The sequence below is a fragment of the Anabrus simplex genome, chromosome 3 (genome assembly GCF_040414725.1).
Source record: "Anabrus simplex isolate iqAnaSimp1 chromosome 3, ASM4041472v1, whole genome shotgun sequence".
Lineage (NCBI taxonomy): Eukaryota > Metazoa > Arthropoda > Insecta > Orthoptera > Tettigoniidae > Anabrus > Anabrus simplex.
This window is the reverse complement of record NC_090267.1, coordinates 266,485,258-266,500,003: the sequence shown is the minus strand read 5'-3', so window position 1 is coordinate 266,500,003 and position 14,746 is coordinate 266,485,258. Positions and strand designations below refer to the sequence as shown.

At 41.8% G+C, this 14,746-nt stretch overlaps 1 protein-coding gene across 2 annotated transcripts in view; it reads left to right on the top strand.

The window, feature by feature from the left end:
- The window catches only part of LOC136866228 (thymidine phosphorylase), a 170,251-nt gene that overhangs the window by 52,528 nt on the left and 102,977 nt on the right, over positions 1 to 14,746 (top strand). Inside the window, exon 1 of one of the 2 annotated variants that reach the window (XM_067143014.2) lies at positions 11,886 to 12,025. The exons of the other annotated variant lie outside the window; for it this stretch is intronic. The gene's annotated coding sequence lies outside the window, so the exon portion shown is untranslated. Of the gene's footprint in view, positions 1 to 11,885; positions 12,026 to 14,746 lie in introns of those variants that run through there. 2 annotated transcript variants of the gene reach the window in all.

Below are 14,746 nucleotides of genomic sequence, written 5' to 3'. Positions count from 1 at the left end.
ATACCGTGGGTGTATTTTTCGTCTGCGTCCCCCACCCACAGGGGATAGAAAGAAGAAGAAAAGAAGAAGAAGGAGAAGAAGAAAGAGGGGATCCGTCACTTCGAAAAATGAAGTAACGGACGAAGAAAGTCAAGGGCCACGAAGGGCGTGAACTTTTTTGTTTTGTTTTGCTATTTGCTTTACGTCGCACCGACACACATATGTCTTATGGCGACGATGGGATAGGAAATGCCTAGGAATGGAAAGGAAGCGGCCGTGGCCTTAATTAAGGTACACCCCAGCATTTGCCTGGTGTGAAAATGGGAAACCATGGAAAACCATCTTCAGGGCTGCCGACAGTGGGGTTCGAACTCACTATCTCCCGATTACTGGATACTGGCCGCACTTAAGCGACTGCAGCTATCGAGCTCGGTGGGCGTGAAAATGAAAGACTCCGTAGGCCTCGAATGCTCTAATACCGTCGGGGTCGGAAAGGAACAAGAGTTGACCACGGGAGGTCGGACAGGATAGACGAAAGTGAGGAGCCTGGCACAAGTAAGTGGAAGCAATGCCAAGACTCAGCTAAGGGCCCCGTGGTCGCCAATCCACACTCCCAAGTTGAGAGCCCCTTGGGCCTCTTGTAGTCGCCTCTTACGACAGGCAGGGGATACCGCGGGTGTATTCTACATGTGCGTCCCAAACCCGCAGGGGGTAACTGTCAAATTTGAGACGAGCTACAATTGCTTCAAAAAGGATAGCACGATCGTAGTAAAATACTTTGTTTTGAAATTGGAAATTGTAAAACTGAACGGTTTTAATACGCCGATTTTTTTTTGTCCTACTTCTTAAAACTCATTTAACCGCCTTTACATCCACAGCCATCTTTTATTTAAAAGGTTCACTTGAGTCCTGTTTATTCTCTGTTAGTCCCGATATAAATGCATCAGTCCCAAACGGTACATATAAGTAATTTAATGAGTTTCAATATACGATTCGTATGAATCCTAGCATGTAGTTTCGCCAGTTACTTGAGGGATGTCTTCCTGTACCAGTTCTTCAGTAGGGAATTCCCTCACAGCAACCTGTACCTGACTATGTGCATGTCACTGATAAGAGTGATCGCAAATGGGGCGACACCGCTTTAAACCCACCCTACAGTCTGTACGGCATAGTCATTTTGTGTGTGTGAAGTTTGTTGTTGTTCATCGTTGTGAAATACTTTTCAGCGTTTTGAATTTCAACAAATTACAGTAGTAATGAAAGGTAAGTGAATTATTTTTCTGCGTTTGTTTGTATGTACAGTCAGAGGTGATGGTTAAAATATACCATCGTAGTAATTTGTCTCAAGCTATAAATCTCTCTGAAGTAAAATGCTAAGCATGAGCAATGAAATGGTCTAATATGGGGAGACCATCGTCTACTGATATGGGGAGCCCCATATTACGTTCTGTTGAGTGGAATGCAATTATTCAACACTTATTGAGTGATACTTCATTATTTTGGAAGTCGGGAAGGAAAAAGTGGGATTTGGTGGTAATGAAAACAGCAGTTTGCAGCTGTCAAAAACAAAGGACATGTGAGCTTTAAGGCATCTCGGATATTTGGAAAGCCAGAAACAACTGTCTAAATGAGCAAGTGACTGCGTGGCTTGCATTCGGTAGACAGTTGGTTCGAACCCCGCTGTTGGCAGCCCTGAGGATGGTTTTCCGTGGTTTTCCATTTTCAAACCAGGCAAATGTACCTTAATTAAGGCCACTGCCATTTCCGTCTCATTTCTAGCCCTTTACTATCCCATAAGACCTGTCTGTGTTAGTGCGACGTAAAGCAAATTGCACAAATAATGTAAAAAATAAACTGTAGAGAGATTTAAAGCGGCCTATACACATACGAGCATGGTTCGGCGACCTTGGTCTTTTTCAAAGTTCACAGACCAAGATCGCTTGTTGTGTGTGTTGTCTCACAACCATGTTCGTGGCGAACATCGATTTCTGACGAGTTGGAAATCTTGGTTCGTGGAGTTGCCAGCGAAGAACCACGTTCGCCCGTGTGTAGTGGAGGGTGCGAACATGGTCTTCCTGTCAACTGTAAAAACCAGTTTTGACCGGTTGAGTTGATAACATGAGACCAGGCTTTGATAAGTACGGTAGTCGGGATGGCAGACACTGCAACCTTCATGCATCCTAGCTTCTTGACAATTTTATATGGAGTCTTTCAGAGGCTCTCCTTCTCTCTGAAGTGAATATAGAGACAGATATAAGCGGGAGGAGGCATTACAGGAGCTACTGAAAATGACGCGAGAGAAGATACCCGAGGCAGATTTAGCGTTTTTAACTGCGAAAGTTAATGTGTTGAAACACAGTTTCCGTATGGAGGTGAGTAAAGTTAGAATCAAAAAGTAAAACGGGTTCGTTGCAAGAAAGTGTCCATGTACCAAAATTCTGGTAGGCCTACTTCGGTCTTTGAACTACTACTAAAATGTTTTCATTCCTCCCCGGCATTCGCCTTAGTGCAGGAGAATGAAAAACCGCGGGAAACCATTCTCAGGACAGCCGGCGGTTGGCGCCAGCCGTGAGGTCCAGCCCTGTCCCGTCTCCCGAATGCAGAGGCGTTGAGTCGTGGCCACCCCACCTCTGCTCGGTTGGCTGGTCAGAGTGCAGAGCTGTTGGACCACGGACCAGCCGTGGCCACTTATGGGCCGAGACCCACTCTGCATCTACCGACCCCGGTCTCCGAAGTATAGCTACGAACTGTCCTTCTGCAGTGATTGCTTTTCCCATATGGGTATCCTGCTTTGTGATTAATGGCGCAACCATATTTTAACTAATATCTGTATTGTATGCCTGGCATTCACAGAAAATTTTGAAAGTCTTTTTCTCTTGTGTCTTTGAGCATGTGTGAAAGATTCATATACAACCACTTGTCTCTCTCCCGTAACCAGTCCTTACACCACACACCGGTACTCCTTTTCTTCTTCCTAAAACAATCCAACTCGTCAAGCACAATAACAGCAGCCGCAACTTTGGAAACGTTCATTTCCACGACAGGTGTGAGTTTGAGTTCTTCGTGCTGGACGAACATGTGTGTAGCGAAACAGAAGCGAACTTCAGGAACCATGCTCGTATGTGTATAGGGCGAAGAAACAGTTGTATATCAAGAAAAATAATCCTTCAACCACACTCACTAAACAGCAGAGAAAAGGAAGTTCTTCACCAGAACTGGAGGATCAGATTAAATCTGGAAGTGATTCGGATGACAAAGAAGAAGCAAAGCGCCGTTACTGTGGTGGCTCTTTTGGTGAGGATCATGAGGAAGAAGAGTGGCTGCGCCGTTCAAAATGCTGCAAGTGGGCTCACACACTGTGATCGGGTGCACAGATAGGTCCTTTCGTTTGTGAGTTCTGCAGAGACTAAGAAATTAGGACGAATATTATTTAATGTGCTATAGTATACCTTTTTAATTTCGAAGAGGAGTGCTGGAGTTACGCATTGTGTGCAGATTCATTTTTGGAGGGAGGGTTGTCACAGAGTTCGGCATAGACTAGGAAACTATGTGGAGGAACTCTTTAATTCGTTACAGTGTTCCTTTTTCGAATTTTTGTATTGGACAATTTCATGGTTTCATTACTTTTTCATAATAAATTCTTTAATTTAGACGTATTACAAACAAGGACGTCGGAGATTTGACACCTACCCATTTTACGATTCCCAGTTTCTCAATATGGGGAAAGAGTACTTTTTAAATTAATATTAATCTCTAAGGGCTTTCAAAGTAAAACATACTCATATTTTTAATACCGGTATACAAAATATATTCCTTGATGTTTACATTGATGGTAAATTCAGAAATGCTCTGTGACGTTTTATGGTTGATATGAGCACTATAAAAGGCCCTCCCCATATTTGGCGACTTTCCGACTTATTAAAAATAAAAGGCAAATATTTTGTGTATAATGAATGTTATTCAATAGAACGTGGTACACTTGGAATGCGGGTAATAACGCGAGTCAATACAGCGCCATCATATAACAGAGTATGTATAATAATAATAATGTTATTGTTTTTACGTCCCACCGAGGTGCCGGAATTCTTCCCCTCACGAGTTCTTTTACGTACCAGTAAATCTACCGACACGAAGCTGACATATTTCAGCACCAACAAATACCAACGGACTAAGCCAGAATCGAACCTGCTAAGTTGGGGTCAGAACGCCAGCACCTCAACCGCCTGAGTTACTCAGCCCGGCTAACAGAGTATGCGTATGACGTCACATAGCACAAATTTTACCTTAGTCTGAAGCGCTATTTCATGCACAGTACGGTACGTTTCAGATGGTGATGGGTTTTTTTTTTTTTTTTTCAAAAGGTAGCCTTCTCTTTCATCTGTCAATTGAGACATTAAATATAATCCTAAGTTAAATACTGTTGGCGATGTACGCGTTCAACCCAAACACTAAAAGTGTATTAAAATTTTTCTTTCCTTGTACCCGCTGTGGAGGAACGTCAGTCTCCGTTAACAAAAACAAAGTTGATACCATTATCTCTGAACATATTGATACCATGAAAAAGTCTGATAATGAGCCCCTTAGAACCATTACTGGAAGTGAAAACAGAATGTCAATATCTAACAGTTTACGAGTTTTTTGAGGTGGTCGTCTTAGCTCAATAACACTGTGTAGGCTGTATGTATATATTGTACCTGTCCCGGGCATCGACAGAGAACTAAGTATTAATCCTGCTTCACAAATATGTCACGGATGGAGATCTTATGGATGAAGAACTTCGGAGAATCAAACCCGAGTATCAAAGTCCCATCCTCCCTAATTTCATTCCGAGTTCTGTCCGGTGAAAAGAAAGTGGACAGGTAACATAAATATCTTGAAAGGAGGGTAGTAAGAGGAATACATTTATCTAAGAAATGATAAGAATGGAATTTTACCAAATTCAAAACATTATTTTATTCACTGAGAGATCATTGGGGAAGACTTCTAAACGCACATGAGATGCCGAATAATTGCCTGCGTGGCCATTTTTAAGATTTATTACACTTGACTTATCGCATAGGTAATGCCATTTAATGTCTTTACAAGTTCATTATACACTCTTGAATTGCATGTTGACATTCCCAAGACGAAACCACACAATACTGCATATATAACAAAATTACGGCCACATATTAAGGACTTTTCCCTTTCCCTTTAATAATGATATCATTTGGATATCCACTGTGTGATGAAAGAACACATAAACTATATGAAGACGGTGGCATCTCAAGTGTTTTCTTTTCTTAAGTCGCGGATTTGAGAGTATCGGATCAATACATTCCTGATTAAAACAATAAATGTCCTAGTCATGAAAATCACGACGTCGCCAATCATTAATAGTTCCTATAAATATCACATTAATTGTTGCCACGTTACTGAATATACGTGTCCCTCCGGGGTAACAAACTTATTACTAATAATTTACAATGCAGACATTACAACGCTGGTAACCCTGTAACGCCAAAATGAATCATCGACAATTACACAAAGCACAAACAATCCACAGCCTGCTTCCAGTCATTCGATCGGGTCAGGAATGGAATGAATTAAGCCCCATCTAGTGGCGAGGACAGGAATTGTGCCGACTGGCGAAGCCTGTCGCACTCCTCTGGGGCAATGATTAATGAATGGCAGATGAAATGAGATGATGTTGGAGAGTGTTGCTGGAATGAAACATGGCAGTGAAAAGCGGAGTACCTGGAGAAAAATCTGTCCCGCCTCCGCTTTGTCCAGCACAAATCTCACATGGAGTGACCGAGATTTGGACCACGGAACCCAGCGGTGAGAGGCCGGTGCGCTGCCTCCTGAGCCACGGAGGCTCCACAAAGCACAAACAATAAAATGCATAATATGATGGAGAATCATCCCTTTAACAACACAATAAATATACTCCAATGCTTCCAAAATCTGTGATCCCACAGAGGTCTTCTGGGATCGGTCCACGGACTTCGATACCAGTCGGGTATCGAACCACGCCTTTTTGACTTCGAGGTGCTATCTGAAATTCTCTAACTACGACTTTATTTGATTACCCTAATTGGAGGTAATGTGCATCTCCTATCGGCTTGTTAAACACAAAGCCTTCCGATAGTAAGGACCAATTCTACGCAAGCGAATATTTAAATACTGTGTTTTGGAATGGGCGAGACTACTTCTACAGGCCAGAAGCACCACATGCTTGGGGACAAAGCCCTGGTCCGGAGCCTCACCTTTTTTTCACCCCTCTCCTCTGAGCCCATAAATCACTCGCCTAAAGAAATGCGCCCTGGCTAAAAACAGCTGAGCGGATACACAATTCCATCCGGAATAAACGATTGATTATTAATTGATCTATCGCATATTTTCCGTACATATTACCCTTCATGGGCTTTATTCACATATCATCCAATTTCTCCCAATGCTTCAGCGAATTACACTATTGGCTTACATTACTATCATTGTTTCTCATGTCCTGCATATCTTCACGTATTTTTCTCTATCGCCTTCAATTTCAAACACATGTACTTAATATCCACACTATTCAAATACTTTCCAGAATATTTTAAGATTACCTTTACCGACAGGGAATTACAGTATAACATTTCACACACTCGCATATCTTTCTATATCATTGGTTCGCACCTCGGGTCGTCGTTCTCCTTCTCTACTTATCAGCATCCTTGAACTAAGGGAGGATGTTTATAACCATGCAAGATTTTAATTTTTGAAGCGCCTGGACAATTAATAATCGGAACTTAAGAAGATCCTACCAGCTGATTTAAAATGGAAGTACATAGAAGTCAGCCTGAATTATTTAAATTCACCCATCTACGAGTGCTCCACTAAACACACATAACTTATATGGCAGTAATAATTAATTCATGCATATTACCGGGGATAACTTTGGTAATTAACCACTAATCACCCAGAAGACAAGAAAATAGAGCCAATTAAAGAAAACTGTACCCATTTGAGAATCATATATCTCGCTATCTACACACTATACATGAAATCCAAATGCAAACTGCTGAATTTATCTACAAAGTTAAATTATCATATTAATGCGACCTTTGACGGATTTTCATGCTAAGATATCATTGAAATGCACTAATCATTTCGGTGTGTAACCTGCTGTCATCTGGCGATACCCATATGGATTTAGTTATCCATGACCGCCATCTCGCTGGTGAAAGGTTCTGGGTTCATCTGGCTCCGCGTTGACTCCATGATGTACTGGAAAATGCTACCTCCAAACCGTTGAAATCTCACGCTGTCCTTCCACTCAGGAATACCGCAGCTGTAGGTCCTGGGTTCAGCGGGCACTCACATACATATGAACACAGATGTAAGTCAAGTTATTTGAAGTATTGTTTATCTAACTTAGAAATAAATGCGATAATGGTAGTAACCACTCATAGGCTCGAGATGGACTACCACAAGTAGCGATTAATGTCTCTGAAGATCGACACTTGCACCCCGTCCATTACATATAGCGACAATTGATCATTTGTCTATCCCCAGACTGATCGTCACTCTTAAATTACTCATTCCGGGCTAATATGACTACATTCATTTTGTAACGTTTATAACATCTGATAATTTCACACGGGCTAACTATAGCATACTGATCTTTAGCTCTCCGTACTCACTGTCTTACTGCACACTGACGATTGCAAATAGCTTGACCCGAACTCTAAATGAAAGCCATTTATTTAGCCTGTATAGAATATCACAATAATATTTTGCATTGAGTCTATCATAAGAGTAATACTGACAACCTGCACTTGATGTAATCACACACACCTATCACACAATGACTGTAGAAAGAAACACTTAGTCTGCACTGTGACGTAAACAACACAAAGAATGATACAAAACAGGATGAAATGTGCAAGTTATTTGAAGTACTGTGTATCTGACTTAGAAATAAATACGATAATGGTTGTGACCACTCATAGGGTCGAGATGGACTATCACAAGGAGCGATTAATGTCTCTGAAGAGCGCCACTCGCGCCCCGCTCATTACATATAGCGACAATAGTCGACTTAACTAGAGAATTTCGCTAGGGAGAGGGAACGTTCCTCCCACTTTGACATATTCGCTCCGCTAATAGTCATCTTTCATAGTCGAATGGATACTCAATTTGTAGCTCTTTACACCCTTTATCTACCGAACTATTTTCATTCAGATCGGATCGCAGGCTTCCTGGTAATTACAAATGCGTTCTTTGGATTTTTAGGCGCATTGGGTGTGGGTAATAGGGACTCCCCGCTCTGCGTTAAGAAAAGACCCAAAGGCCATCTGGTCTTCGTCACTGAGATGGTGTCTCGAGTGACGTCATTAAGAATACGTCCAGAAGTAAATCATATTTTTGCATCATTAAATACTGCAATTTATGGGACGTTCATTGATCGCTTTTATGTAGTTTTTCTGGGCTTGTGACGAATAATTATTATTAGTAAGCCCGCGAAATCTGTGGGTTGGTATCCAGGAAATAGGCAGGGAAGTGATGTTAAAATACAGTTCTAAAGTTCAAACCCTGTAAATTAACCACGTCTTCTGACATAGGCAGCTTTTTTAAGTCTAGCGCCATATTGCTAGCTCTCTTTGGTACTCACAGTTTCTGACTCCCCTTACTTGTAATTAGGCCCCCTGTCTCCGAACTGGCGCAGCGTAGTCCGTGTCCCGGGCATGGAATAAAATTCTATTTACACTCAAATACTTCATAAATTGATGCAAAAAACGGCCCATTTATAATACTAGGGTTCCAGACATGTGTAATAGCGTGGTATTGAACGGTATCAATATATTTTTTAAATTGCTTTACGTCGCACCGACACAGATAGGCCATATGGTGACGATGGGATAGGAAAGGCCTACGACTGGGAAGGAATCGGCCGTGGCCTTACCCTAATTAAGGTACAGCCCCAGCATCTTCCTGGTGTGAAAATGGGAAACCACGGAAAATCATCTTCAGAGCTGCGGACAGTGGGGCTTTTTGAACCTATTATCTCCCGGATGCAAGCTCATAGCTGCGCGCCCCTAACCGCCAACTCGCCCGGTTAACCCTGTATATTCGTGAAAATAATAATAATTATTATTTATTATAGCCTAAAGTATGCATTCATATTGCGCTCTGAACTTTACCGTATCATACCTAAATAATATATTGTACCATCGTTCGATCTGTATGGCATAAGCTAGACCTACAATATACCTACATACCTGTATGCAACAAACAAATATCTATGGGAAATAGAGGTTTTTCACTGAAAACACGCATATAAAAGTGTTTTTGTCACATTTTGTGACTGGCCTTGCCCAACTTTGTGTTTGCAGTAGATCTGGCATCAGTGAGGCCCATGCAACGCATACTATCTGTTACTACAGTTATACACCGGACTGATACAGATAGGTCTTATGGCGACGATGGGGTAGGAAAGGCCTAGGAGTGGGAAGGAAGCGGCCGTGGCCTTAGTCAAGATACAGTCCCAACATTCGCCTGGTGTGAAAATGGGATGTCTGTTACTATAGACGCACTTTAGATATATGATCACTCTATGTACCTAGGTGTTAATACAAAGAAAGTTCTTCATTGAGGTAATTACATTAAAGGGACTGTAAATGAAGATCGCAGATCTCTTCGTGTGGTTATGGAGGTATTAACGGGTTCCAAGATGTAAAGGAGAAGGCGTACAATAAACCACTGGTTAAGATCCCAATTAGAGTATGGTTCTAGTGGATGCAGGGTTGCCATATACCTGAAATCAAAGAAGTGCTATCGAGGAAATCAACGGGCTCCTATTCTACAAGTTATAAACTTTGTTTCAAAATGACACGCTGTTGACATCATAGCGCAGTTTATTAATGCATGTCTTAACATTCATACACAGACTGAAACTTACAGCACCGGCAAAGTTGGCCACGCAGTTTGGTTCATGTAGCTATGAGGTTGAATTCCTGAGACTATTGTTCGAACCCCACAGTCGGCAGCCCTAAAGACGGTTTTCCGTGATTTCCCATTTTACACCAGGCAAATGCTGGGGATGTAGCCGGCCTTTATTATTCATACCAGTTCTTTCAATTTCAATATATTTTCATTTCTCTGAAGTGTTGTTAACAGATTTTTGTCATTCTTAACAATTTCATAAAAGTCTCTGCATGACACTGAAGAAAAATGTACAGAAATGAACAGCTTAGACCTAATCAAGTCAACAGAACAAAATATTTCATACAGGTGACAATTTCACACGAACGTGCCGTGGACTCGGACTACCTCAGGTAGTTCTCCGCTAATACGCGTCTTATTCATCAGGATGGACAACCCGAGAACTGCAAACAGTACAATTGAAAAAAATTAAAGCTCTACGAACTCACACCAGACAAAGAAACTAAGAAGTGAAGAAATCTACCCTCTTTGAAAGAAAGAAGAAAAGCTCTCGGTACTTATCAGAGGTGGAAACATTGGGGTATTTCTCTCGAGGTTTAAAAACAGGACAATTGCCGGGAAATTTAACAGCAATACGGTAATGTCCCGTAAAATCCGAGACGTCTGGCAACCCTGAGTATATGGGACCTCACCAGGATTGTTTCATACGAGAACTGGAAGAGACTCAAAGGAAAGCAGGACGATTTGTTCTGGGTGATTACCGACAAAAAAGTAGTGAAACTTTGGGCTGGAAAGACTTCGAAGTAAGGAGACGAGCAGCTTGAGTGAGCGGAATGTTCCGAGCTTTCAGTGGAGAGACATTAGTTCACGAATAAGCTTGAGTGAAGTTTTAAACTTAGGAAAGATGAAATAGAGATCAAGTTGGAATTCAAGAGGACAAACTGGAGCAAATGCTTGTTTATAGGAATAGGAATTAGAGAATAGAACAATTTATCAAGGAGGATGAAAATCCGCAGCCTGTTTCCAGTCATTCGACCGGGTCAGGAATGAAATGAATGAAGCCCCATCTAGCGGCGAGGTCTGTCGCACTCCTCTGGGCCGATGATTAATCAATGACAGATGAAATGAAATGATATTCAAGAGTGTTGCTGGAATGAAGTACGACAGGGAAAACTGGAGTACCCGGAGAAAAACCTGTCCCGCCTCCGCTTTGTCCAGCACAAATCTCACATGGAGTGACCGGGAATTGAACCACGGAACTCAGCGGTGAGAGGCCGGCGCGCTGCCACCTAAACTGCGGAGGCTCTATCAAGGGAGATGTTTGATAAATTTCCAACTTCTTTGAAATCATTTTTGTAAAGACTAGGTAAACGACTGATAGGGAATCCCCTACCTGCAGATGATTGACTGAACTGTATTCTGTCTGAGTAGCTCTGCATTCTGAGCTTGAGGTGGCGGGTTCGATCCTGATTCACTACGGGTGTACTGAAGTGTCAGCCTCGTGTCGGTAGATTTAATGGCACGTAAAAGAATCGTATGGGGCAACATTCCGGAACCTCGCCGTCTCCGAAAACCCTACAAGTAGTTAGTGGAATGTATAGCTGAACTGGCTGCACTAGCATAGTTTACAACATTACTTACTGCCTTGAAGGTCTATTTTTCAATGAGAACTCGGGACCTTCAATTGAAGGCCATAGGCGTGGTGATATCCATACATTTCCAAAGCACGTTTCAGCAGCACACAGAAGAGATAGTTAATGCATTCGCACTGCAATAGATGGATGCAAGTGACATAATGAGGAAGTAAGGATGTGCCATATGGAGGGAGTACAGTAGACTAAACTGCGAATCTTCCTTGTCCAGAGTTGACTCAGCGTGTGACTTCCCGCGTCTCAGCACTCGGAGATCACGTGGCAACCAGTACCTTTTAAAATTTGTATACAAGTATTTTGAGCTCTATTTATTCTTCTTCACTATTTAAATATTAATTCAGCAATTTAGCAATATTCGCGCGTCAACATGAACGTCACGTTTATCTGCGGACGTATGAGGATAAGTAGCACTGTGCCAGTGTTCTCTTGACCTGCTGGACGACTTCCTTCATTGAAGTGTACGGCGACTGCAGCTCGAGGATTCTGTAAGTCACTCTCCACATTCTACCTCTTGTGGACCGGCCCCATTCAGTGCTGGATTTATAAACAGGCCGCTAGGCCCGGGCCCAGGGCACCATTGTGTTAGTTTTTCGAAAGAGGGCGCAAGTTTCATAAAACATAATACATTATTATTGGTATTTTATAACGTTTACTGTTTTAATGTTAATATATATTTATTTTTCAACGGAAATTAATAGTTGTTACGTTTTAAAAAGAAATAATAAGAACAATAGTTATCACTTCTTATTCCACGCCCTGGTGGGGTCGCGGGTGCGAACTGTGTCACACATTGGATGTGGCACTGTTTTACGGCAGATGCCCCTCCTGCCGTCAACCATACGCAGAGGGATATATTCACTACTACGTGTTTCTGCTAGTGTGGTGTGTTGTGAGCATATGAAGTGTGGAACACCCAGCCCCGATTCAGAGGAATTAACTAGACAGGATTAAAATCCCCGACTCAGCCGGGAATCGAACCCGGGAACCTTTGAATCGATGGCCCAAAAGAGTTACTTTGTACCACTTTATTCACTTTTCCAAATGTATATGAGGAGCTAACTTTCAAAACTTAATATCTCCACTTTTATATTTTTTACAGGAGAACGAAAAAAAAACTTATAATATTTGAACTTCTATCGTGATGACTTTGAACAAAAACCCAAATTATAGTATCTGATCGGTATATTCATATATGTAAATACCAGGAAATCATTAGCTTTTATTCCAATGTCATTTACAGAATTCATCTGAATTTATTAACTTTTGAAATTAAAATATGGATATATTAAGTTTTGAAATACAAGGGGAAGGGAGATATGTTTTGACATAAAATATTATGTACTCAAGGAGTAAACAATACATTTCATTAAGAAAATAATATATCCTATAACAAACAAATTACTTTTGTCTCAAAAACACTTTCACAATTTATAAAACACTGTTTTGGATTTCTGGCTTCCTTTTATTTTCATAGTCTTTTACTGAACTCAATGTCTGATTTGGTAGCGAAAATCAAAGCACAAAGGAACTCGCTGGTTAAATGTGTACGGATTTTTCAAATTCAAGGCAGCTGCATAGTTTTGACTGTTCATCTTCAACATTAAGGCCCTCTTTCTCAACAGAAACAAAGATTAGCTGGCGGTACCAAAACAAATTGGATTCTTTTCTCCAGTCATTTCCATAGCACAAGCAGTTTAGGCATACAGGAACATTGCAATGAGCAACAGTGCGAAGATAATACTTAACACTGACGTCTGAGACGTGCCACTAGGACGACGTCGCTGACGTTCACAAACGGCTAGAAATAGTGCCAGGGTTTGGTCCTCAGTTATCTTATCAAGTAGCCTACTTTGCAAAATGTTGCCCGGTTTTTCGCTAGGTCAGCATTTGTTACATTTCTGCATCCGAATTTTAATGCCTTGGAATTGTGATTAGAAGGGCGGTCTGGAAGTCTTTGCAGTTGTGGATCAGAATCTTCATATTTCTTACGTTTCTCTTCTTTCCTCTCTGCTGTACGCACACATGGACATTTCCAACTTTTAAATTCTGTACAAATTATAAATCAGCACTATACACAATCAGAATAATAATAATAATAATAATAATAATAATAATAATAATAATAATAATAATAATAATAATAATAATAATAATATTTGCTTTACGTCCCACTAACTACTTTTACGGTCTTCGGAGACGCCGAGGTGCCGGAATTTAGTCCCGCAGGAGTTCTTTTACGTGCCAGTAAATCTACCGACACGGGGCTGTCGTATTTGAGCACCTTCAAATACCACCGGACTGAACCAGGATCGAACCTGCCAAGTTGGGGTTAGAAGGCCAGCGCCTTAATCGTCTGAGCCACTCAGCCCGACAGAATACTACTACTACTAGTAAACGTTTTCATTCCTCTCTTGAGCCGGGCTGAGTGGCTCAGACGGTTAAGGCGCTGGCCTTCTAACCCCAACTTGGCAGGTTCGATCCTGGCTCAGTCCGGTGGTATTTGAAGGTGCTCAAATACGACAGCCCCGTGTCGGTAGATTTACTGGCACGTAAAAGAACTCCTGCGGGACTAAATTCCGGCACCTCGGCGTCTCCGAAGACCTTAAAAAAATAGTTAGTGGGACGTAAAACAAATAACATTATTATTATTACATTCCTCTCTTGAAGGGGAAGGCGGGCCTCTTAGACGTTTACGCCGTCTCTCAGGCCGGGAGATTTGTTACGGTGAAGGAGATGTGCGGAGAAGGTGAGGGGGTGGGCGGCCGTGGCCCATACTACGAACTGTCCCGGCATTCGCCTTAGTGTAGGAGAATGGAAAACCACGGAAAACCATTCTCAGGACATCCGACGGGTGGAGCCAGGCGTGAAGTCCGGCACTGTGCTCCAGGCCCGTCTCCCGAATGCACAGGCGTAAAGCTACGGTAGAGCCGTGGCCACCTTTCCTCACACAATCAGATTCTGCGTTGAACTCACAGCCAAGAGAGTGGCTGAACTAATGGCAGTGCCCTGTTACAATAATGTGCTCTTAGAGTTGCGCGAGGTCTGACAGGTGCGGTATCATCAGATCTTTGTTCGTATTGAACAATATACTCCAAACAATGTTGAGAAAGCCTTGCAAAGACTGGTAAAATACATCAATGTTTGAAATAAAAATGTTTTGAACCATCTGAATAACAATGGATTTATTAAGTTTTGATCGCAACAAA